The sequence below is a fragment of the Sebastes umbrosus genome, chromosome 13, assembly GCF_015220745.1.
Source record: "Sebastes umbrosus isolate fSebUmb1 chromosome 13, fSebUmb1.pri, whole genome shotgun sequence".
Classification (NCBI taxonomy): Eukaryota; Metazoa; Chordata; class Actinopteri; order Perciformes; family Sebastidae; genus Sebastes; species Sebastes umbrosus.
The window spans coordinates 25,320,699-25,345,783 of record NC_051281.1 but is presented as its reverse complement, the minus strand read 5'-3'; the positions used below and the strand labels follow the sequence as shown (position 1 = coordinate 25,345,783).

The 25,085-nt window shown below is 42.2% G+C and overlaps 1 long non-coding RNA gene and 2 pseudogenes across 1 annotated transcript; 1 reads left to right on the top strand and 2 right to left on the bottom strand.

Annotated features, from left to right (window-relative positions):
* The first annotated feature begins 814 nt into the window (after nucleotides 1-814).
* LOC119500437 lies at nucleotides 815-14,301 on the top strand (annotated as a pseudogene).
* Nucleotides 14,302-17,708: 3,407 nt separating this feature from the next.
* On the bottom strand, nucleotides 17,709-25,063 carry LOC119500215. The gene is made up of 3 exons (XR_005209578.1): nucleotides 24,546-25,063; nucleotides 18,339-18,343; nucleotides 17,709-17,720 (listed from the first exon to the last, which is right to left on the bottom strand). It is a non-coding gene; the product is annotated as an uncharacterized LOC119500215 (long non-coding RNA).
* LOC119500208 lies at nucleotides 19,333-24,145 on the bottom strand (annotated as a pseudogene).
* Nucleotides 25,064-25,085: the final 22 nt, after the last annotated feature.

Sequence of the window (25,085 nt, the reverse complement as noted above, 5' to 3'; positions counted from 1 at the left end):
TATGTCATTGGACACCCAGTTTACTCCATCTACGCATCTGCAAACCATGAAGGAGTCTTCTTTATCGTTACTCCCATGCTAAGTGATAAACGATCTGGTAAGTTTGACATCTTTTCTAATTGTGCTCATGGCCTGGGTGTGATGCCTGAGCTGTCTCAGCATCCAATAGACACCTTGTGTGCTTTGGCAAATGTGACTTCAGTCTAAACCCAAAACCTTAGCAATTAGTACGGTCTCGACCTGCTCTATATGAAAAGCGGCTTACGATAACTTCTGTTACGATTTGATGTGATATAAAATTGAATTGAATTGAAAATGAGGAGTGATCAATTAATGCTGAAATGGTACCAAACTGCAGAACCAGGCTAGCAGGAATGCCAGCAGTCTTTATGAAGCTTCACACCACTACTTACAGCAACATATCATTCGAATGTAAAGCAGTGGTTTTGTTGCTTTTAGTGGCAATAAATTAAAATTTCTGACTAAATCTCACCAGAATTTGCCATACTGAGGTGTGTTAAAGCTTCTATATGTAGAATATGTATTTGTTTGTAGACAAATTAGACAATCCGGGTGAAAATTGTTGCAGTCCATTCTTTCAGCCCATTAATTTCAGTGTCAGCAGGTCAACCAGGATGCGCATTGGGGTATACACATGCATAGCTGTCTTTTTTTCTTTCTACTTCCACTTGAAGTCGCTGGTCACAGAAAATATAAAATCATTCTCATGGGGGCTTTAACGTGTGTGAAGTAGAATTTGGGTAAGAGGTCACTGGGTAAGAATGTGTAGCATGCTGATGTTTGACACAGTGTGTGTGTATGTGTGTGTGCAGAGTTGTTCCAGCTGGTTGCGGTACATCTTCCGCAGAGCGGAGATCAGCTGGTGGAGACCCGAGAGCTTTCTGCTGTGCTCAGCGACGTCAGCTCCAACTCAGCGGCCATCGTCTTCGGCAGAGGGGTACATACACCACCGCTACTGTTACCAACACAACATCTGGAACAGTTACATTCCCCACTTGCTGACATATCAGAGGAATATCTGAGAGCTTGTTGACTTTATCAGACTTTTCTGCTGTGGCAAAAATAAAATTATATAGGAGACGATATATATTTGGACCATGTGTTCAAATTGTGTCTTCAAAAACTCCAATAGACCCCAGTGGATGCGATGAGTCACTATCAAATGAACTTCAGATAAAGATTTTTACCCCTTTTTTAAATTGGATGTATAGCGTTTACAATTATTAACTTTTATGAGTACAATCCGCTTCAAATTGACACCAGCATTTACTCCAGAACAGGTTTCAAATACAGAACCTTGGTCAGCCTTCCTGCATGTATGTGTTAATAACCAAAGGTGTTCTTCCTCACAGGGGGAATATATTGCTTCAGCTAAAGGTTTGCATCTGGATGTCTACTTCTTCAAGAAGCAGAAGTCATACAGGTGAGCCGCCGTGTGCAATGCTTCAATTAGCACTCAGTGTGATCTATTTTATTGAGGGTGGAAAATTAATTAAAGATGATCACTTCACACATTTTATTTCAAATTGTCAAGTACAATCACAAACCATTCACAGCTTTAGATTGCAAATGCCACAAAAACAATTAATTTTTCTATCTGGACACAAAATGATGTAGAAATCAAGAATAAAGTTATCATATGTGTTAAAGGTCATGAACCATAAAACCCATGATGTTCACAAACCTACATTTTCCTACAAAGCCACGAGGATGTTCAATAACACCGTATGTCTGTCCTTGTGTGGGTTATTATTAGGTTCTCCCTCAAAGAAGACAACAAGAAGGGAGGCAAGAACACATTCACGTGTGTCGCCTGTCATCCAAAAGATGACTGCATTGCCACCGGGCATGAAGACGGCAAGATTCGCTTGTGGTGAGAATGACCAAATGACCTTGAAGCATATACACTCACATCCAGGTTTTTTGATTATTTTGAACAATACTTTAGTCGAAACATCTGCCGCACACTTGTGTTGCATGTATTTTCCTAATAGCTGCTCCAGTGAACTCCACTCTCTTAGCATGATGGGGAAACAAACTTTGTCTCTTCCTACTCTAAATTTACCTTTCACAATATTTCCTTGATTATTACATAATTTTGTTCTCTGCAGTGTGTGTTTTATAAGGTGTATGAATGTAGAACCTTTTTTTTTTTTTTACATCACTGTTTATCCTTTCAGGAGAAACTTCAACCACAAGAAGGAGTACACATACTCCACCCTGCACTGGCACCACAGTGCTGTCGGCTCACTGTGCTTCACCCCAGAAGGTACGCACACGTCATTACCTGTTTTATGATTTCTTTCTCTTTCTCCATCTATTTCAGACGAGATTATTCCTCTCAATCAAGAGAGATTCTAATCTAGAGATTTTGTCTTGTTTAAAAATTTTATTCTGTGCTAGAATGACCAAATTGGCTCAGGATTTGTTTTGCTTTAAAGGGACCGTTCACCCCAAAATCATAAATACATATTGTCCCTCTTACTTGTAGTGCTATTTATCAATCTAGATTGTTTTGGTGCGAGTTGCCGGGTGTTGGAGATATTGGCCGTAGAGATGTCAGACTCCAATAATGGAACTAGATGGCACTCGGCTTGTGTTGCTCAAAGCGGCAAAAAATACATTTGTAAAACTCAACAGCGTTGTCTCTTTCCAGAAATCATGACCCGGTTACTCAAGATAATCCACAGACCTTGTTGTGAGCCGTTTCATATTGGAACTATTTTGTCTCTACCGAACTACACCTGTCAACCGTATCACTGCGTAGAAGGAATCGAGCGTCTTCTACTCATGGACGAGAGGCTCGTGTTTATAGTTTATAGCTAACTGATACAGCTAGCTCATCTAGCACCACTGAGCTAGCTAACGTTACAGCTCAGCCGAGGTGGGCGCCATTAATGTTTGCGTCTAGCGCTGTCACGAGCACGAGCCTCTCGTCCATGAGTAGATGCACGCTTCCGGTCACGGTTTGACTCCTCATTTATATCTTTACAGGAGCGCTTCTTATACAAATTAATAACAAAACAAATATGTAGTTCCTTAATGTGAAAAATAACATTTTACATTCTTCAAAGTATATTCTTTTTATATTCTTTATATTCTTATATTCTTCCATGCTTCTTAAGATATGGCACTTAAAGTATTTTTTTTTTGGCGCTTCGAGCATCACAAGCCGAGTGCCCTCTAGTTCCATTATATTTGAGAGAAGACAGACAGCTCTACGGTCGATATCCCCAACACCCGGCAACTCACATCAAAACAATCTAGATTGATAAATAGTACTAAAGATAAGAGGGAAAATATGTGTTTTTGATTTTGGGGTGAACTGTCCCTTTAAAAAGAATGCAAGCCTGCCCTGTTCCTGCCTCTGTATGTATTTCTGTTTTGTTTTACCAGGCACCAACCTGTTGAGTGGAGGCTTGGAGTCCGTGCTCGTACAATGGCGATACAACCAAGAGAGCCAGCGGGACTTCCTGCCCCGCTTGGGTTCTGCCATTACACACATCGCTGTTTCACCTGATGGAGCACTGTTCTGTACTTCACACAGTGACAACAGTAAGGAGCTGTAACCTGTATTACACACTCAGATGAAACCCAATGAGCAACAAGCTGTTTGTAATAGTAGACATAATGTTTTTAAAGCCAGCGTCTAGTGGCCACTAGCGGTACTACAGCATTAATGCCCTATGGTTGCCACTTGGTTTGAACCCTGCAGGCTTTACATTTGACAGCACATTTTGCTCCTAAGAGCTCACATCTGTGTCTTTGACTGATAGATCAGAAAGGCAACACTGTAAAATGTGTATATAGAATTGTTTGAGAGATATCAGTATGAAAGGAAGGCTGTGGTAACCGATTTGTCTCTTCTTGTTTCAGAGATTACGATCATCCAGAGTTGTGTTAAAGTATCAGCAGTCATTCAGGGCCTGGTCAAAGGTGAGTACAGACTGTAGTTGGCAACAGCACGTACATTGATCATAAACACGCTGTATGGGTTCATAGATAATAAACATATCTAAATTCTTCACAGTTCTTGGAAAGCGATCTTGCTTCAAAGGAAGACCTTGCCCATTATAGAAAATAACTATCTCAATTTCAAAACATTATCCCTGTTAGGATTATTGTGGTGTCAGAATGAAATTACCTTGTTACCAAGTGTTTTACGTCATATTTAACCAGAAATAACTTCTCTTGTATTATATCTCGTATTTTTTTGGGCTGTCAATCGATTAAAATATTTAATCGCACATTTTTTATCTGTTCAAAATGTACCTTGAAGGGAGATTTGTCAAATATTTAATACTCAAATATGCAAATATGCTGCTTTATGCAAATGTATGTATATATTTATTATTGGAAATCGGTTAACAACACAAAACAATGACAAATATTGTCCAGAAACCCTCACAGGTACTGCATTTAGCATAAAAAAATATGCTTAAATCATAACATGGCGAACTCAAGCCCAACAGGCAACAACAGCTGTCAGTGTGTCAGTGTGCTGACTTGACTATGACTTGCCCCAAACTGCATGTGATTGTCACAAAGTGGGCATGTCTGTAAAGGGGAGACTCGTGGGTACCCATAGAACCCATTTTCATTCACATATCTTGAGGTCAGAGGTCAAGGGACCCCTTTGAAAATGGTGGATCTTTTGTAGTTGCATCACTCTGTATCAGTGTGCTAAAATATTAATTATATCCTGTAAAACCATCAGGAGCAATTCTGCCTCACTGTCACTCGCATCAAACCTTTCTTTCTTCATATGACATATCAAAAAGAGAAATAAACTAGGTTTGAATCTACCAGGTTCCTCTGTGCACGGAAAAGGAGCAATTGAGTTTTTTCTTTTCTTTCTATTTTTTGTCCCGGTGCAGGAGAAAGTGTCAGGACAGACTTGATGGTGGACCCACGCAACAAATCCCTGGTGCTGAACGGGAAACCAGGCCACCTGCAGTTTTACTCCCTCCAAAGAGACAAACTGCTGTACAACGTAAGCACTCTGCTTTATAAACCGAGCCAAAGATGGCACACATAAGCCAGACCAAGTTAGTTTGTGGATACTTTTTGGAGGCTTTCATGGACATAACATGCTATTTCAGATAAATATTGTTATGAGTACTTGGAGACAATGTATTTTGATTACAAACAGAAGACAGAACGTTCAAACACAAATTTCTTCTGATCCACAGCCTCGCTAATAACAATGATGTATCCTTGGTGGGAATTTTCCTTGATAACCAAATGCTGAGGTCTGTCATCATCTATGTTTCCCACAGCTGGACATAGTGCAGCAGGAGTACATCCATGAGTCGGGCTTGGATCAGTTTGAGGTGGTCAAGGCAGCCTTTGATGCCTCTGGCAACTGGCTGGCAACAGTGGAAGAAAGAAAACAGAAAGTCGCTGAGCTGGAGCTTAACTTGAAACTGTGAGCATTTGATGAACAAACACAGAGGTACATACGTCTAAACAATATTTAATATGTCTATTAGGGCTGTCAAAGTTAACGTGATGGTAACGCGTTAATGCAAATTCGTTTCATCCCCACTAATTTCTTTAAAGCATTAATGCAATCGATCTTTTGGAGGTTGTAGCTCAGTTTTAAAGCTACAGTGGAGATACTGGCATCATATGAAACTAGAAAACTTGAAGAATCCATTGGTACCAACCATACTAGCTCACACTAGCTTGTCTCGAAGCAGGCTAGATAGAGCTCCAAACTTTAAAACGGGCATATTTTTTTCTTACCACAACCCTGTACCATGCTTACTGTATCACCTGCAGTTTTGTGCTGAACACGACCATCTCGGCCCCCCACGAGGACCGGATTACAGCCATGTGTTTCTGCCACGCCACCGACAGCCAGACCACCATGCTGGTTTCCACCAGCAAGGACGGACACTTCAAAGCCTGGCAGCTGACCCCACCAGCCCACACAGACGGTAAGCAGTCTAGACCGTATAACCGTACATTCCCACCCCAGTCCCGCTGGCTCTCTTTGGTTGTATCGCCACTGGACGAGCACCGACTCCAAGCCTCCACTCAACAGGTTGGTGCCCGGTAAAACAAAACCGAAATAGATACAGAGGCATGGCCAGGGCAGGCATGCATTCTTCTTAAAGGGACAGTTCACCCCAGAATCAAAAACACATATTTTCCCTCTTACCTGTAGTACTATTTATCAATCTAGATTGTTTTGGTGTGAGTTGCCGGGTGTTGGAGATATCGACTGTAGAGATGTCTGCCTTCTCTCCAATATAATGGAACTAGAGGGCGCGTATAATAAATATATACATACATTTGCATGAAGCAGCATATTTGTCCACTCCCATGTTGATAAGAGTATTACATACTTGACCAATTTCTCTTTAAGGTACATTTTGAACAGATAAAACAAATTGTGATTAATTGCGATTAAATATGGACATCATTAAATATTTTAATCGATTGACAGCCCTAGTGGTAATATTTACCATGCTCTTTTAACATGCTGTCTTTCTCTGTTGCTGTATGTTTTGACTTCTAATTTTTTTTTGTGCATCTCCAACAACTGTGTCCTTTATGAGTTAATGCCCACTTAAGAGCATGCAGAGCTCTGTGAGATTTGTCCTCATTCATAGTGTTTAAGTAGTTAACATGTAACACCAAAATGACAAAACATGACCGCACATTACAGGCTGTATGCAAAAAATAACATAACATTTTCTGTCTCTAACACTTTTCTTTCATCTCAATGAAAAACACCTTAAGGTCAATGTATAGGTCATCCTTTTAAAAAAATACTTGGGCAAGGAATTGTCATTACCTTTTTAATCATATGTTACTAACTACCAGCCCAAACAGACCAAATCACCTCTTGGAAGTTGAAAATGTGCACACATATCACATCTCTCCATATCGTATCACTAATCCAACACTCTCTTTGTCCGTCTCCCTCTCTCCTTCCTCTTGAATGTGCCAGCAGATGAAGGTCCTTCCTGGTCGTGTGATTTTGTCGGAGGCTATCGCGGCCTGGTGCCCGAGTGCTGCTGTTTCTCAGCCGATGGCTCTCTGCTGGCCGTCAGCTTTCAGGAGGTGGTGACTGTGTGGAGCCCGGCTTCCTGGGAGCTCCTGACTACTCTGTCCCAGCCGCCCAAAGCTATCAGGTCAGAGCATTAACATTCACTCAAATACCCACGCATTCACCTGGGAGGGTGTTGAATACTCAATACTTGTAGCACTGAACTTGATGCTGGTAACATATTTTCACTGGTATCTAAAAATTCACTAACTTTTTTAGGGCTACTACTTAAAGAAATCTAAAAAAAAAAAGATGTGCCAAACACATAAGGAACTCCTTTAGCAAAGAGGGACAGTTGTCGTAAGAAAGCTTATGTCCGTCCATTCTCTTCCACTTATTTGAGGCCGGGTCGTGGGGGCAGCGGGCTTAGCAGGGCATTCCAGGTATCCCTCTCCTCAGCAACATTTTCAGCTCTTCCTGGGGGACCCAGAGGCCACCCCAGGACAGACGAGATATATAATCTCTCCAGCGTGTTCTGGTTCTACCCCGAGACCTCTTAACAGTTGGACGTGCCCAGAAAACCTCTAAAGGGAGGCATCCAGGAGGATCCTGATCAGATGCCTGAACCACCTCAGCTGGCCCCTTTCGACGCGAAGGAGCAGCAGCTCCACTCCGAGCTCCCTCCGGATATCTGAGCTCCTCATCCTCTCTCTAAGGCTGAGCCCAGCCACCCTACGAAGGAAACTCATTTCGGCCACTTGTATCCGCGATCTCATTCTTTCAGTCACACTACCCAAAGCTCATGACCATCGGTGAGGGTTGGAACGTAGATGGACTGGTAAATCGAAAGCTTTGCCTTCCAGCTCAGCTCCCTCTTCACCACAACGGTCCGGTACAGCGCCCACATAACTGCGGACGCCGCACCGAACCACCTGTCCATCTCCTGCTCCATTTTACTCTCACTTCGTGACTAAGACCCCGAGATACTTAAACTCACTCGCTTGGGGCTGTGAATCACTCCCAACCCGGAGGGCGCAATCCACCGTTTTCCGGCAGAGAACCATGGCCTCAGACTTGGAGGTACTGACTCTCATCCCGACCGCTTCACACTCGGCTGCAATCCGCCCCAGTGCATGCTGAAGGTCACGGTCTGATGAGGCCAACAGAACCACATCATCTGCAAAGAGCAGAGACCCAATTCTGATGTCCCTGAACCAGACACTCTCTTCCCCCCGGCTGCGCCTTGAGATCCTGTCCATGAAAATCACAAACCGGATCAGTGACAAGGGACAATCTTGGCGGAGGCCAACACCCATCGGAGACGTGTTTGACTCCGTGCCGAGAATACGGACGCAGCTCTCACTTTGGGAATGTGAGGTACCGGGGTCGTTGTTACGAGCCATCCGGTCCTTGTATAACCAAAGCACACGGTTGTAAGCCTTTTCCAAGTCCACAAAAGACATGTAGACTGAATGAGCAAACTCCCATGACCCCTCCAACAGCCCCGCAAGGGTAAAAAGCTGGTCCACTCGTCCACGGCCAGGACGCAATCCGCATTGTTCCTCCTGGATCTGAGGTTCGACAATCAGTTAATAAGTGCAGACTGGAAACACTGGGGCTCACATTCAGAAAAAAGGACATACATGTGACAACACACACACACACACACACACACACACACACACACACACACACACACACAGAATCACTAAGCAACCAGCTGTTTTAGAGTTTGGCTCTTTGCCATTGAGGCTCCTCAGTGGTGGACGTCTTTGAACAGTTAAATGACCTTTTTACCACACTGGCAGAAGTCCAGAGCGTCGTTTCTCACAGCAGACGGGGATATAACCGCCCGAGAAAAATAAGTGCTGTCAGCCAGCAGAACACAGGGACAGGCTGCAGTTTCGCAACGTTGCTCGAGTCTCAGAAATGTTGGCAGATGTCCCCCCCCCGAACCCTCCCCCCCCCGCTCAAGAAGGGGCCCTCAGGTCACTGAGGACACAAAACTACTGTTGCTAGTTCCTGTGCCACTTCTCTGAAATAAGCCCAGAACATTGACTCAGCGACATATCATGAGAAACTCCTCTTTTCAGTGCTTGTGCACATACATTTGTATATCTGGAGTTCCTACCAACCCACAAACTGTGAAATAAGACGACACAATCAGTTTATTGTGGTCTGTCTAGATCAGAAAACATGTGATTCAACAAGCCATTCAGATTTGGCTCCCCTTCCTATGTCACATGCAGGCTCATTAGAATATACCCCTCAGCTTGAGAACTACCTTTGCAAAGGTGCTCCATATTTTTCTCACAGACTGGGCTTTTTCTTAAAGAGTCAGACAGGTGAATACATGTATATTTAGACAGACAGGATGAGAAAAATAATGTCTTTTTTGAACATTAAAGCATGTAAACATGTTCTAGTAGAAACCCAAAATACAAAGTATGAACCTGGAAATGAGCCTATATTTATAAGCACATTTGCAAGACAAACAAGCAGAGACATGACTTGTAGGGAACCAGCTGAAAGAAACATTTAACTGTCAATAAACCTTTAAAAACAAAGAAACTATTAAAGGCATCACAGTGAACAGCACTAGAGAAGGTCTCTTGTTAATTAGTGGGGGCGGGCAGACACTTAGTTCTGTTCTACACAAATGCAAACTAGTCTGAACTAATAATTCATAACAGATGAACTGTTTGAAAAGCTCAATCATACCCAGAAAGCAGACATTTCCTGTGTAATTTGGGAGCTGAAAGGGAATTTGTGCGTAATAAGACTTCAAAGTTGGAGGGAGGGAAACAGGAAAACTTTAACGGTCAGCTGTTTTGACAGCTGCCCGGTACCCCTTACAGTACATAACTACCACCTATGGATGTGCAGAGCTGGGTCAATTACTTGACCTCTAACCTCACCAACTCGACTTCTTTACATGCAACTTGAGAAATGAATAACTTATGGTTGTCTTCCAGAGGGCTGAAATAGACACAGTTCACCTGACAAAAGTATTTGTTTTATCAAGAGAAGAAATGAATATATTTGCATATGAATGTCACAGACCTCTCTTTAAATTAAATGTACTAGTCTGAAAGGTTGGCCATTATTGACATTTTGTGGGTGTTTGGTTCTTGGTGGGTGTTCAGACCCGGCTTGCGTGTTCCTATTTGAAGCTCCCAAAGCGGAAAACTCCTCAAAAGCTAATCCTGTGAAATATGTGTGGTGTGAGGAGCTGGTTGGTTGGGGGGGGGTTTGCACTTGGAATTCTTTCTAGTCACAGGGAAAAAAAGGGAACTGTTTTTTCCTCCACCAGGGATCTTTGTTTTGGGCGACTAAGCTGTTCCAAGTATCTGCTGGGAACCACCGCCAACAACCTGCTCTGCTGCTGGAACCTCCTCACCTGCTCATGTAAGGCTGCATGTGTAGTGTGCACGTCAACATTTCCATTTTTCAGCTGAATGCATTTGTTGAAGTTGACTTTAGTTTTCTTCATATCTAACGATACCTTCCTGTTGCCTCTCTCTGCCTCTCCCACTATCTCCTCTCCTCTGTGGCAGTGGAGTGGAGCACCTCGATGGACATCAGCCTGCTGCTGGCTGACCCCCTCACCGAGAACATGGCCGCCTTCTGCTGTCAGGCTGGATGCACCGACTGTAAGCTCTAAACTGGGTGGCCAAAAGTTTTAATGTTTCCAAGTTGTAATCGCATCTCAAAGCACATGGAAAACATTTATTTTAAAGCTGTCAAAAGTTAACACGATCATAACGCGTTAAACGCAAATCCGTTTTAACGCCACTAATTTCTTTAACGCATTAACGCAATCGATCTTTCAGAGGTTGTACCGGGCTCAGTTTTAAAGCTAGAGTGAAGACACTGCTATGATGTGAAACCTGAGGGATCCATTTGTACCAGCCATGTCATACTAGCTTGTCGTGAAGGAGTCTGAATAACTCAATAATGGTTTTCTTTCTTCCTCTATTTCAGTGTTTGTGTTTAAGCCCAGCGAGCCTCGGCCAGTGTTCTCCCATAAGGCCGTGTGCTCGGGGAAGGTGACTCGTGCTGTTTTTGCCCCGAGGGAGGAGATGCTGGAGAGCTGTGAGGAGAGCAGCCAGTGGCTCAACCGCTCCCAGCTGTACTTCCTCACTCAGCACATGGTAAACCATCAGAAACACATGTTTACATTGCAGTGAAAAGGACCTTTCTTTTTAAATTACCTTCTGTGTGCTAGTATTGTGTTCATGCTGTTGGCTGATGTGGACTCTCCTCTGCAGGACCTCATGACATTCACCACTAAGGCGGAGGAAGACAGACTGATGGCATCCAGCAAACAGGTACAGCCACCACAGCTCAGCATCAAATGGTTTCACACATTTTTGGCCTGCTACTCAAAACCTCAGGATGGTGCATACTGAGCATGTTTAGAGCAGGTTTTCTCAGCTCAGTTCTTCATGCTTGGCAGTCTGAACATAACAAAACTAATACAATGGAATTCTTCTGGAATGAACACAGAGTGATTGAGAAGAGCTAGTTCATTAGCTTAGCTAAAGTTACAGAAGCTCATTTATTAATGAGCCCTCTGTGGATTTATGTAGCCTTTGTTTACAAGTTTTAACTACATACCCCCTCTGTTTCTCTCATCTTTAGTGTCTTTCTTACGACGATGTATTAGGGCCATTGTAGATAAAAAAAACAAAATAAAAGGGAGCCGGGGGAGGGGGTAATATTCAGAGGAAAAACTCAGAATCTCCGAGATGAAATCAATTTACGAGAAAAAAACTTGGATATTCTTTGAGATTAAAGTGGTAAATTTCACGAGAAAAAAACTCACAAATATGTAAGAAAAAATCTGATATTCACTGAGATTAAAGTGGTAAATTTACAAAAGAACCTCCAGCAACCTGGGGTTCAGCGTCTCGCTCAAGGACACTTTGACATGCGCACATGAGGAGCCGGGGATCGAACCGCCAACCTTGCGGTTAAGGGATGACCCACTGAGCTACAGCCGTCCCAGTTTTAGTGTTGCCTGTGCTGAAATAAGAAATACGCCTTTTGTGTATTCAAAGATAGACGTTGTTGGTCTATACTTTCCCGTAACTTCTATAATATTAATACTTAAGAAAAGAACATATTAAGAACATAAAAGAAAATGTGGCAAATTTGTGAGTTTTTTCTCATAAATGTATGACTTTTGATCTTGGAAATTCAGATTTTTTTAAATTTATTTTTTCTGGGAATATTCCCCCCTCCCCTCTTACCTACAATGGCCCTAATACAGCGTCCTACTTTCTCCACTTTCTATCAAATAAAAACATGAATGCTGAAGATTTCCCTCTGTCCCACCACTGTTGACATTGTGATTTGTTTCCCCCCCTTAAAGCTTGTAATCGATGACAGTGTTGCCATGACACCGTTCTACCTGTTGCTGGGGAAACACCGGCAACAGGAAAATGAAGACCCGCTGAGCAGCCTGTCTGCTGAGAGGACACCTCTACCACAGGGCTCTGTCGCTATCAGAGAGGTCAGTAGTTCGGCCCTGCGTGGATTATGTCCACTTTGTGTTTGTGATTCTCAAATTTGCATTGAAGCTTTTTTTTTTTTTTCTTGACAGCTTCTGCAGACCCCGGCCCACGTCTTGCCATCTACCTCTTTCCTCTGCTCAATGTTTGTACAGTCTCTGCTCATCTCCGTGACAGAAGCCAGGTCAGTAGTCTGAAAACCTTGTCCAAATTATCTTCAATAATCAGCCAATAAAACCTTTAAACCTAGTAGTCATAATGATAATTTGTGCCTTTTTAGTATGTTAATATTGGTTGAGGGGGGAAATGGGACCATATTTTTGACGCCTCACTAACTTCATCACTGTGGGTCTGATAATGTTAGCGTGAGTTGACAAAACAGCTGCTGGAATTCAGGCTTCGCGTGATTCAGCAACTTAAGACCCTGGTTAAAATAGTGCAGACAGGAAAATGTGGACTCCCTTGTTTATCTCTGAAAATATGCGGAGTCACGGTAACATTTTTTTCATTTCCATTTGTGCTCTCGTGACTGCAGGGAGGAAAACAAACACGCAGAGGAGGAAATGGAGAGTGAGAAAGAGGAAGAGGATTCAGAGGGGGAAATGGAATCCAGCACCCCGAGACCAGAGCAGGCGTCACTGGGCGGCCAGGCGGCAGAGTCGACAGCCCCCGCTCTGACCAAAGCCCAGGTTAGGGAACTGAGGAGGGTGAAGAAACTTGACCACAGCTGGCTCACAGATCTCCTGCACCCTTGAACACGACCCTGTACAAAGACACTCACACAGAAACGGCGCCTATAGAAAGTTTTTTATTAATTTTACGCCATTAAATCAGAATGGATTTCTTCTGGAAAAAGAAAAAAACAATGTCAAAGGGGCAAAACAGAAAATATTTGATTGCATAACTATCCACTCCTTAAGCAGCAATTCCAACCTTGAGTCAAGTTTGTATCGGGTTACACATTTAAAGAATAAAAAAATAAAAAATGTTCTCAGTGAAACTGCTGAGGCTCGTGTGAACAGCAGGTTTCAAGTCTTGCCATGAACTCTGGACTGCATTGAGGTCTGGATTCTGACTCCAGAATATTAACATCAGTATTTAGTGCCATGTCTGTTTTAGCTTTGACTGCATGTTTGTGGTTGTTTGTAGTCTTGTTGGAAAATAAGTCTTTTCCCAAGTCACAGTTCTCTTACAGACTGCAGTAAGTTGATTTCTCTGTATTCCGCTTCAGTTCCAGGGCTTCAAATATCAAATTTGCAACATGCTAGCTGTCCCCTTTCTCTTCTTGTGACACTTCATAGACCAACACTATACAAACCACACACAAGCATGCAAGAGCTCTATAAGCGGTTACAGATAATGGATGGATGGATATGTGTTTTTTTCAGCAATTCATAATTTCTTTTCTCACATTAGCTGAGCTATTCCACAATCTTTCCCTGTTTGGGAATCACTGATCTTCACGATGTAGTTTTGGACAGGATATTAAATAACATCCACCTGGGTGTGCCACACATAGCTTTATTTAACTGCCATGCCTTGATTAAAATAGACTGGCTGCACCAGTGGTGATTTTGTTCTGTCACAGTAAAGGGATTGAATACTTATGCAATCATTTATTTTGGTCCATTTCTGGAGTGATTTTTTTTTTATTGCACATTAAAGTATTTTAGTTTTTTATTGATCAATGTAAAAAAAAAAAAAAAAAAAGATGGGATCCACTGTGATTCAATGTAAAAACCAGAAAAAGGCCAAGGGTGTGGCGAAAACCTTCTATAGGCGCTGTATGCATGCACACACATTTTTCTATACTTCTATAAATTTAATAAAACAATGTCAGCCTTTCTTAAAGCTTCCTGCCTCCATGATTTTGCCTCGTCCCTCACCTTTTTACACAACAGCAGTGTGTCTTCCAGAGTCCAAACTCGTTGCAGGCTTTTTCCATTGTCAGAATTGCGTGATGTAATTCAGTGACGGTTATATGTGTAGATGACGTTTCTCACGTTGTTGTATAAGCAGGTGAACTATGAAACACAACTAGTCAGACTGTTGCTTTCAAAAATAATTAGGATTAAGAAATGAGGCAAAAATTCACAAAATACAGAATGATTACATGTTTGAGTGGATGCCTAATAATGCAACCCGTGATATTTCATATTACAGCTTCTTGTTGGGCTCTTGTAAATCTTCGACATAAACTTTTCTAGTGTGACCGGAACCTTGGAAAAGTCCCATTATTGGTGCTGTAAAGTCAGGTCGGACTCAGCAGATTCTTGAGCAACGAATCTCGAAGTCCTGAGTAAGCTGTCTCAGAAGGAGAAGGTCACGTTTTGTTCCCAGGGTTGAATAGGACCGTGCACTTTCATCTCAGCATTTTCAGTTCCTTTCTCTATCAGGTGCTTCTACCCAGAGGACAGATCCATCATGCCCTGTCGTGAACTCTGCGTTTGACCGATATTGAGCTTTTATGATCAAACCGGTTCACCCTTTATGTCCTTATCGAGATCCAAACTGCTTATCTGTCACTTTTATTGACCTCATATGAACTGGAATTGTAGAGCGGATCCAGTAAATAAAAAAAAAGAAATAAAAACACAACAAGCCCTGTCTGATTCTTCATAGTAAACTTTACTTTCTCTGAAATGTACGCTAGGATAAAAAAAGAAAAACTGTAATTCACTTTGACATCTATATATAATCATAATATATATATAAAACAAATAAATATGAAATACATATAAAACTTAGAGGGACCTTATAGTGTTCTTTTAAACAAAACCAATGCAACAAAGACTAAGTCTGAAAATCAGCTCCGAGGTTCAGACTCTGTGTATAATATATTGTGGCGGTACTGAGTTCCCCAGACTTTAGTTGTTCAGTCAGAAGACTGAAAAACAGTTCCCATCCACATAATAATATAAAATAAAATGCCTTCTTAATAATAATAATGAACAAATGCCTCTTCAATAATGAACAAATGCCTCTATATTAACAAACAATTAAGGAAACTGAAATATTGGTTTGTGTTTTTCCTTTTACCCTCCTTTAAAGTTTTCCCAAATAAAATACACTAAAAGAAATGGGTATAAAGGGTTTCATTGAAAATCAACAAATGAATAGAATACAAAAATACAGCCTGCAGGCGTTAGGCTATTGTAAGGCAAGCCAGATCGTTGCACAAATAGTACCTAAACGTCCCAGTGCAGGTAACCCAATTGGTTGGCACTTAACTTGTTTCCCCAACTAGGAGAGTCAACACTCTCAACAAACAAAACACAAAGATCACAGAATCCCAAAAGGGCCCAAAACAGACCAGAGTTTCTGATAAAGCTGATAACACATGTTGCATTGAGTGAAGGAGAGATCAGAATGACCCTGGGTGTGCAGTTTCCCTCCTCTTTTAAGCCCTACAGAAAGGGCGTCGTTACACCCTGATTGGCCAAGAGGGGAATGCACCAAGCTGCTCTCAACTATCATTTAAGAGCCAGTCCCCACACCCTGCGCAACAGGTGAACTGAATAACCCTCTAATCACTCAGCAACTCAACCAAAAAAACACCAGGGAAAAGGGAAACAACAGCAAGCACCAGAGAATTGGCAGCTGCCACAATATAATATAATATAAGGGGAGGAAGTGAAATCTAGAATTTCTGTGGAAGTAGCTCATTATTTTTTGTGAATACCAGTTCAATTTTAATTTGTATTTGTGTGTACACTTGTGCATTAAAGCAGCAGTAGGTGGAATTGGAACAAATATGATTAAAATGAGTTATTTATATAAAACGGTAATTATATCCTGACAGTAGTGCATGAGACAGGTAATCTGAAAATTATCATGTGCCTCTGTGTCCTCTGGTGCTTCTTATGGCATCTGCAAGATTCCACAGACTGGAGGAAAACAACCAATCAGAGCTGAGCTGGAGTCTGCCGTCTCTGAGCAGCTGTCAATCACTCACAAACCCTGATCAAACGGTCAAACTAGGCAGCGCTAATTCAGTTCAATCAACTCTGAGTAGGTTGAACCTGAACATAAAAAGCCATCATCAGTAGAGCTCTGATACTACGATTCACATGGCAACAGGTAAATAAGAGGCAGAGCTCCATTTTAATCCAGTCCACGTAGAGATTGTAGTACATGTATGTACAGTATATGCTGACTGTGCACATTTATCTATAAAAAAGTCAGAGCGGGGAAAAGTGTCAATAATATAATAAAGTTTTATTCAGTGTGGTCCAATAATTCATCTTTTACCAGACTTACATTTCCTTAATGATAAAGTGGTGGAATCTGACTGTGTATTAGACTGTAGCCTACATTACATCTACAATATATTTGTTCAGCACAAAACACAGGAGCAGCAACTGAAGATGAAAAATATATTCAAACATAGAGACATGATTGTAAACTCACAGTCTGATCCATTTATAATGTGTTTGGTGATTTAAAGGTTAAATAGAGTAGATGATAATAGACACCTAGTATTTGGATCTTGGCTCAACAGCATTCAGTAACTTTATTTCAGCTACTTCAACAAGTGTAGTCAATTTAAACACAGTCAGTGAAATGCTGTTAAAACTCTCTTTCTAACTCCATTCTGCAGCTGCTCCTCCATCCTGCTCACTCACAAATATTAACATATAATCTACAATATTATTATGTTCCATCAGTGCGACCAATCACACCATGAGTGACAGAGATCATTATTCGTTGATCCTGTGTCTGAGATTCATACCGATTTTTACTAGCATATATAAACTGAGATACACATTGTGTGCAATGTGGAGCTGCTCCAACAAACTGACCGCGGTTTCAGTCACAGTGTTATAAAAATTAACTTCCCAAACAGAAGATCAAGCAGAGGATTTATTCTGAGATTACGGTGTCTTGATTCTGAGTGATATTTGAATATTCGTCTCACACATACTTATATTCTTCTCACACATACATATATTCTTGTGCGAGTGAAAATATATGTAAGTGAAAGGAGAATGTATGTGTGTGTGTGTGAGAGTGCAAGAATGAATCATGTCTTGCACGGCCCCTCATATGGAGTTGCTAGCTTCAAGCAGAGAGACGAGGAGTAATGAGCTATAATGGCCTGGAAAGCTTTCTAACTTCAACCCCTCAGATATTTGTCATTATCAAACTTGTAGTCTTCCGCCCCAACTCACTCTCACAAAAGACTTTAGTATTACTCCGCAACCCCTGGGAACACACTTTCATATGTAAAGAGTGATTTCAAGGAGTCTTTGTCACCGTGAGGTGGTCGGGCAACCGGAGGAGACTCCAGCAAACTAAGCAAGGTCAACTTGCTTGTGTGTCAAACAGTCAATAAAGGTGCCCCAATATACAGTATATGTTACATGACTGACTTGTGAAATTGAGCAATGTTTGAGCTTCTAACATCTGACTTTCCCTATCAGCAGTGGTGCTATCAGTTAAATATTATTTCTGATGTCACCTTTGAAATTACAGTTGAAATCGTTGTGGAAGCTCCGATTTAAAAAAAATAAGAAAATCAAGTGAACGCAGGGCAGGACGTTCTGACCAAACATGCACATTTATTTTTTGGAGAGAATCAGCCTCTCTGTGAGTGCTCATTATTTCAGGAGATACCAAAGATCACACGTTAAAGAAGAAGATATTTCTATAGTGCACACTTATCTCTAGTCCCAGTTCCTGTCTGTAGACATTGGACTTTCGCTGCAGTCAGCAGCCTTCTCCCTATCAAGTATGCGGTTCATGTTGACCTTTCTGCCCAAAATTGTTATATGACAAAAAAAAACATCTTAAAGGGGAACACCATCTAAATTACAATTTCCAATATATTATTTCCATGGCCGAGGAAAGTTCAATCAATATTTGTGAACATGATCTCCTCTCTCTCAAAGCCAGAAACCAGAGAAGTAAATCTCAAACTTGTGATGTCACCAGGTATAAAGTGTAGAGCTGCTCCATAGACAGCTCCAGACTTTATATCCTATGACACCACAAATTTAAGTTTTAGCATTCTAGTTTTTGGATTTGGGAGAGAGTTGTTCATGCTTACTAATATTTTTTGGACCGTCTTAGACCAGAGGACACAGAGGCACATCATTTTTTTTTTCAGATTACCTGTCTCATGCACTACTTTCAGGATCTAGTGACTGTTTTATAAAAATAACTTTTTTTAATCATATTTGTTCCATTCTACCCACTGCTGTTTTAATTCCTCTTATACACTGTCGTACCAGGAAGCATCCATCATCAGGCTAATTTATCTGACGTCTGATGCTGGGACAGAACACTTGAGACTCAAACAGGCACTATTGTATTCATTAGCTGCCGTACTTATTAGCAGTGCATTGGTATTTGGTGTTATATAAAGCTCTTAAAGTAGTACCAACTCCTGATAGGGACCATCACAATATGCTCACATGTCTAAGTGCATATTAGTTATAACATATAGAAATACATTGTGTTAAAATGCTAAAATGAAACCACAAAATGCTGAGTCATAGCTCACTAACATGTCCCAGGCCGAGCCCTTCTGTGGCGTAATCAAACAGGTCATTATTTGTCTTTTCAGCAGGCATGCGAGTCCAGATCATCCAGCTCAGCTTAGAGTCAGCCAGTTTAACACGGGCTGCCTGAAAGGAAGGGATTCTGGGGAGGAAATTAGCAGCTAACTCTGCTGTGGTATGTGACCTCACACAGCAGCAGCCAAGCCCAAGACTGAGGCCAAGAAACCCTGAACACAATCCACTGCACACACACACGGACACTCACACACACACATTAGACCATACAGACAGGTAATTATGAAGTTGTCTTTATTTAGGAGACCTCATGCAATACAATCAGTACCAACGACCTCAGTGGAGTGCGATTATTACATAAACATGATTTCTTTATGATTTAATGCTTTTGTCTATTGATCTACAATAACACTGATATATATATATATATATATATATACAGAGAGAAATATATATTGTCAGATTAAAGCAGTATGATACAGAAATGAAAGAAATGCAATTGCTTTATACACAAATTTCAAAAATCTTTAAGAAATCTCAATTTGACACAAAATGTTAACACTAGGTGTATAAAAACATGTAAAAAAGAAAGAAAAAAAAAGTCAGCATTTCCAGACAAACAGCATGACAACAGTACATACAATATATATAGATAGATAGATATATATTTTAAGCATTTTCCAATTGTGTATTTCAGTTTATATTGACTGACCGCTAATGTTATTTACATTAAAAATATAGAGTTATGGCCATGTGAGATATTCCTGAATCAGCAGACCAAGCGTTGTAAGAGCTGGTTTTGTTGAGTTTGAGGTTACATTAAACACGGATGGAACATGAAAAAAAAAGCTCCGTTCCCAGTGAGTCTGCACCTCGTGGCACACCTGCAGATATCCTGACTCAGCGAGTGCAAGCTAAAAAGTGGCCTTTTGTTCTCCTACATCTGGTGTGGCTACCTCTGGTTCCAACCTAAATATCCCCCCCACCCATTACCAAAACCTTGGCTAGACTGGCTTGGTTTTTCTTGGGTAGGGTGCGGCTAGTAACCGTCTTCCTGTAGCCACGTGTGTGTGCGTTAAACAGCCGTCAAGGCTAATTTACAATAAGGCAACAGAGATCGCTGAAGGTAAGAGGTGGAGAAGAACTAGTTCCAGCTACTATAGTTACTGTATTTGGGTAGATCTTTGAAAGTGAGATCATGTACATTTCTGAAAGACGTAATAAAACACATTATTCCTCTTACAAATGGAAAAAGTTGACTTCGTAAGCAGTTCAGTGCGGTCCGGGGTATTGCTGCTGCAGCCTTGCTCGGCCTGCTATCACCAGTAGCTTATGGTGGCGAATGTTAGCGAACTTTAAATTGTCACATGTCTCCACAGTGGCTACTGTTACATCCAGTAGCCTCACTTTAAAGTAAAGCTACTTTACAAATGTCTGAGATTCTCACTTCACAGGAGAAGTAGCATGCAACAAAAAAAAGCCACTAACTAACATGAGATACTATTGAAATGCATTTTCTAGACTAGCACTGTACAGCCGAAGATGTCAACTTTGACCTGAGTAAAATGTGTCCACCTCTGTTGAAGCGTACTGCAATAACAACTAAAAACGGACTCAGTCTGTTGGCAGTCTGAAGAGGGTAAACTGAGATCGGGCAAGGTTTGCTGACTAAGCTCCCTGGCTGACTTTTGAGGAAACAGGGGGAGGGGGGAATGAGGGGGAGGCTTCCTGAGGTAAACTCGGGTATCCAGACTGGTACAGTTTTTCCTCATGAGTGTTACAATATGTGCCTTTTTGAACCACAATCCCCCACACACAGCGTTCGGACACACTGACGGAGAGACTAGAAGTGATTGAAACTAGATTGTACAGGAGGTTGATGGGGTTTATGGGGTTTATGGGGTTTATGGGGGGAGTCGGGACTTCAGCCTTGTGCAAAAATATTGATCAAATGCCTGATCACGCGTTAGGTGTAATGACAGACGTCAATCACTTAAAGTGCCTGTGTAACAACAATCATGATTGAAAAAATTACTCAAGAGAACATAAAAATCAAAAAAGGTGACACGTATTAACGTAAACTATCAGGAAAACAAAAATTTTTAAGTACAATCTCAGAGTGGGTTTAGACATATCCAGGTTTACTAGGGGGTTGTATGAAAGCATTAGTGAACCTACACAACTACTGTCACCTGATGTAAAAAATACATATTTGGAATGCTTCAGACAGATTTCCCTCACTTCCTTTTATGCCACATATGGACTTTGACTTTGGTAACTGAGAGAGCTATTGACGAGGGTGCATAGCATTTCGTTCTTATGGCACAACTGCGAGCGCGCGACACAATACTGATGATATGATTATTATACAAAACCACCGTCTGCATTTCCTGAATAAATACAGCTAACTGCATATATACCTACGTGTTAAGAGAGACTACATCCCAGTTTTGTGTTTGGTTAAATAAAAAAACCTTCTGGAGGAAGACATCCATTACCTGCTCATCATACATGTATATGTAGGCTAAGCTATTAGAGAACTGCTAGCAGACACAGCTACAGCACCAAGAGGCGAGTGTCAGAAGACGGGGGACGTTCTCTCTTTTCTCAGACAAGAGTCGTCCCCCTTAATCCGAGCCTCAGTGCCCGCTTCCCTGCGAGATTTCTCCGTCGTTCTGCCCTTTAGTTAGCTGGAGCACCTTTTACAATTCTTGACAGCTAGGTCCAGGCTGTTAGGAGAAGGAGGAGATTTTTACAGTGTTATCCCCTGATTTCTTTAACAGGACCCACGTTGGGGTCACAAGCCTAGAAGTGGTTGACAGTGCATGTATGTATCGAAGAGCATGGACCCACAGGTGAGCGGCTCTCACCTGACTCCCACACTGAAATAGTGAGAGGAGCCCTGCCTTATCTAAAGTTGTACTGATGGTTAGCTTTCTACTCGCCTCCTACTCATGATTAGTGCTGTATTCATGGCTACAGTATGCATAGCGTGTTAAGTTACCTTTTCTCTGGTTTCTGTTAGCATTCGCATTCTGCCGGCTACAAGCAAAGCTGTTAGTATGATAAGATGCAGGGGGTCGGGTAAGGCTTGAGAAGTATGTACCCAGGACAGAGTGTCTTTAGTGGGGTTAGACGGTGGTAGGAAGTGAGAGGCTGTCCACCGGCTCCGCCTTCTGCTCCGGCGAGCAGCAGAGGAAGAGGCGGCTGCCCAGGCTCTTGAAGGCAAATCCAAAGTACATGATGTGACCCATGGCCACGAAGGACACAGAGATGATGACCAGCAGGCCGAAGGCCTCCGGGTTCGGAGCCAGAATCACCATGATGAAGTGCAGCAGGTCTAAGAGGTAATTCATGGAGTTCTGGACGCCGTTGATCACACCTCGCTCCGACTCGATCACATTCTCCTGGATGAGCTGAGTCACTGTCAGGTCAAAAGACCACAGGCCTGCGGGACGGAGATCAACAGTCAGTCCTAATGGTATCTTTACAGCCGTATAATAACCGCTAACAGTAGCTGTAGCTGGAAATATCAGGCAATATTATTGGAATCAAAGGTTGCAATTATTGCTCTGACATCCATGACTCATCCGTAGAGGTCTTGTGTGAAATTCTGGTTACTTATGAAAAAGCTCAACCTGTGGACCTTCTTGACTCACCTTTAGGAAGTCATAATTTGGGAAACAGCCTTTTACAATCTTATGAAAGGAAGTGAACATGCCAACAAAGCATGAACACTATAACACCTATCACTCTAATTTCCTTTTGAATAAAACAATAAAACAGACTATGCACCATTTACTCCGATAACAGTCAATGATCATTTGCACTTTGGAGCTTCTACTCTGCTTCAAAACAAAATAATATTGAATACAATATCATGGTATTGAGATAACCACCACAAAAATATTCAAGGGGGACTATTTTACTCACCAACTCTAGCAGCAATGACGCCAGAAAACAGCAGAATCACAGACATGTAGGACTGTAGAGGTGGCAGCTCTTCAGTTGGCGCAGCAGTAGTGGTAGCGTTTCCACCGGTAAGAATGCTGGTGAGGATGTGGTCGGCCTCGGGCAGCGCCTTCTCTCCGATCAGGTGGGTGTAAAGGTCCTGGAAGGGCGAGACGCTGAGGTCGAAGGGGCTCCCGGGAGCAAAGACAGCGAAAATACACAGCAGTAGGCAGGACAGCTGGGCCACGCCTGAAATGAAGCCCGTGCGGATCAGGCCGCACTTCTTGCGGATCCAAGTGAAGGCGACGGTGCCGCAGATACCCGCCACGGCCGAGGCCCCCATCAGCAGGCTGAGCACCGAGCCGTTGAGGCCCTGCGTGTAGGCGTAGCCCGTGGTGATGCAGTCGAAGCCCAGCACCGTCATGTACAGGAAAGACAAGGACATGCCGGCCAAGAAAATGTTCTGGTTGTAGTAGGCCACCCAGCCGGCCTTCAAGGTGCGCAGGGGTTCGGTCACCTGGTAGCAGCAGCCGTGCTGCTTGGGAGCGTCGGGCTTGGCCACGGCTGAGGTTTCATTCATCAGCGGCTGAGACGACTCCTCAGGACTCTGGCCGTTCTCCAAGTCTGAGAAAGGGCATGGAAAGATTTAGTTCTATTTAGTCTGGATCATCACACAGGCCAAAACTCTCCAAACTCAACCAATGAGATTATTACCAAAAATAAAATACCAGGATTTTAGTACAAATCAAACACAGGGTTCTTGCGGCTACCTTTCGGGGCGCTGAGCTGTTTGAGCTCCTGTTGCTGCTCCTTCTGGCCGGCCTTTCGAGGCCAAGCGCCGGCGTCTTCTGGTAGACCTTCCACAGCAGCGCGTACTCCAGACACATGGAGCACAGGTTCCAGCCAGAGATGAAGCCGCAGCCAATGAAATTGGAGCCAAACGCCATTATCTGGCCCACCAGCATGGGAGCCAGGATGTTGGTCAGCTGGTCGATAATCCGCACTGTGGCATTCATGTCTGTTTAATACAAGAGTGGAAGTCAATATCAACAGTTTCTTATACTGACGGATGTCAAAGGAAATTACTGGCCTATTAAAGTTCTCATATTTTGGTCAGTTTTACATTCATATGATGGCAGGTTTTACTAAACTGTAGAGATGTTCCGATACCATTTTTTCCTTCCTGATACCGATTCCGATACCTGAACATGCGGTATCGGCCAATATCGAATACAGATCCGATACTAGTGTGATAAAAAATATATATAGTTGTTATTATTATTATTATTATTATTTAACAGCTGTTTACTACTGACCATGTATGGATGTGATATTATCACTATCTTTGTTGTATGGACTGGCTCAGGTTAAACACTTTGTAAAACATGAACACATTTTCCACTGTGAAATATTGCCAAATGGCTGACATGTTCCTCGCTCTGACTACCGTTACACTCTCCACTAGCTCCGCACTGTTGTTGTTTGCTATCGTCACGTGACAAACTGTGATTAGGATTTTAGAAGTTGTTTAAAAGAAACTTGAACGTCGAGCATGTTGTGTGCACGACTTCCCGCGTTGTAAACACGAGCTCACGAGTTTCATTTGAAGGAACCATAATGTTGAGTAAACAATACGCTCAGCGTTCAAGTGGTTAAAGGTCACCTATTATGCAAAATGCACTTTTCCATGTCTTTTAAACATCAATATCTGTCCCCAGTGTGTCTACAGGCCACCATAGTATCATAAAAGACCATCCTCTCTCTTTTTCTCCTGCTCCATTTGTCCGGAAATGGGCTGCGCAGCTTTTCCTACTCTGGTGATGTCGTTAGCGAATTGCAAGCCATATAAGGCTTTCCTGTTAGAACCACGAGCAGAATCTGCAGCTAGCCGACTCCGCCCACACAGCAAACGCCGCTGCTAAGCGACAGCAATATTAACGTTACTGTCGGCGTCTAGAAGTGGGTAGTGGATAACAAAATGCAGGAAATGCAAAGGAATAATGACAGAGGAAAAAGATGAGGCCGTTGGGAATATCATCATTATTAACAATATACGACTAAAATATATTAACTTATTGA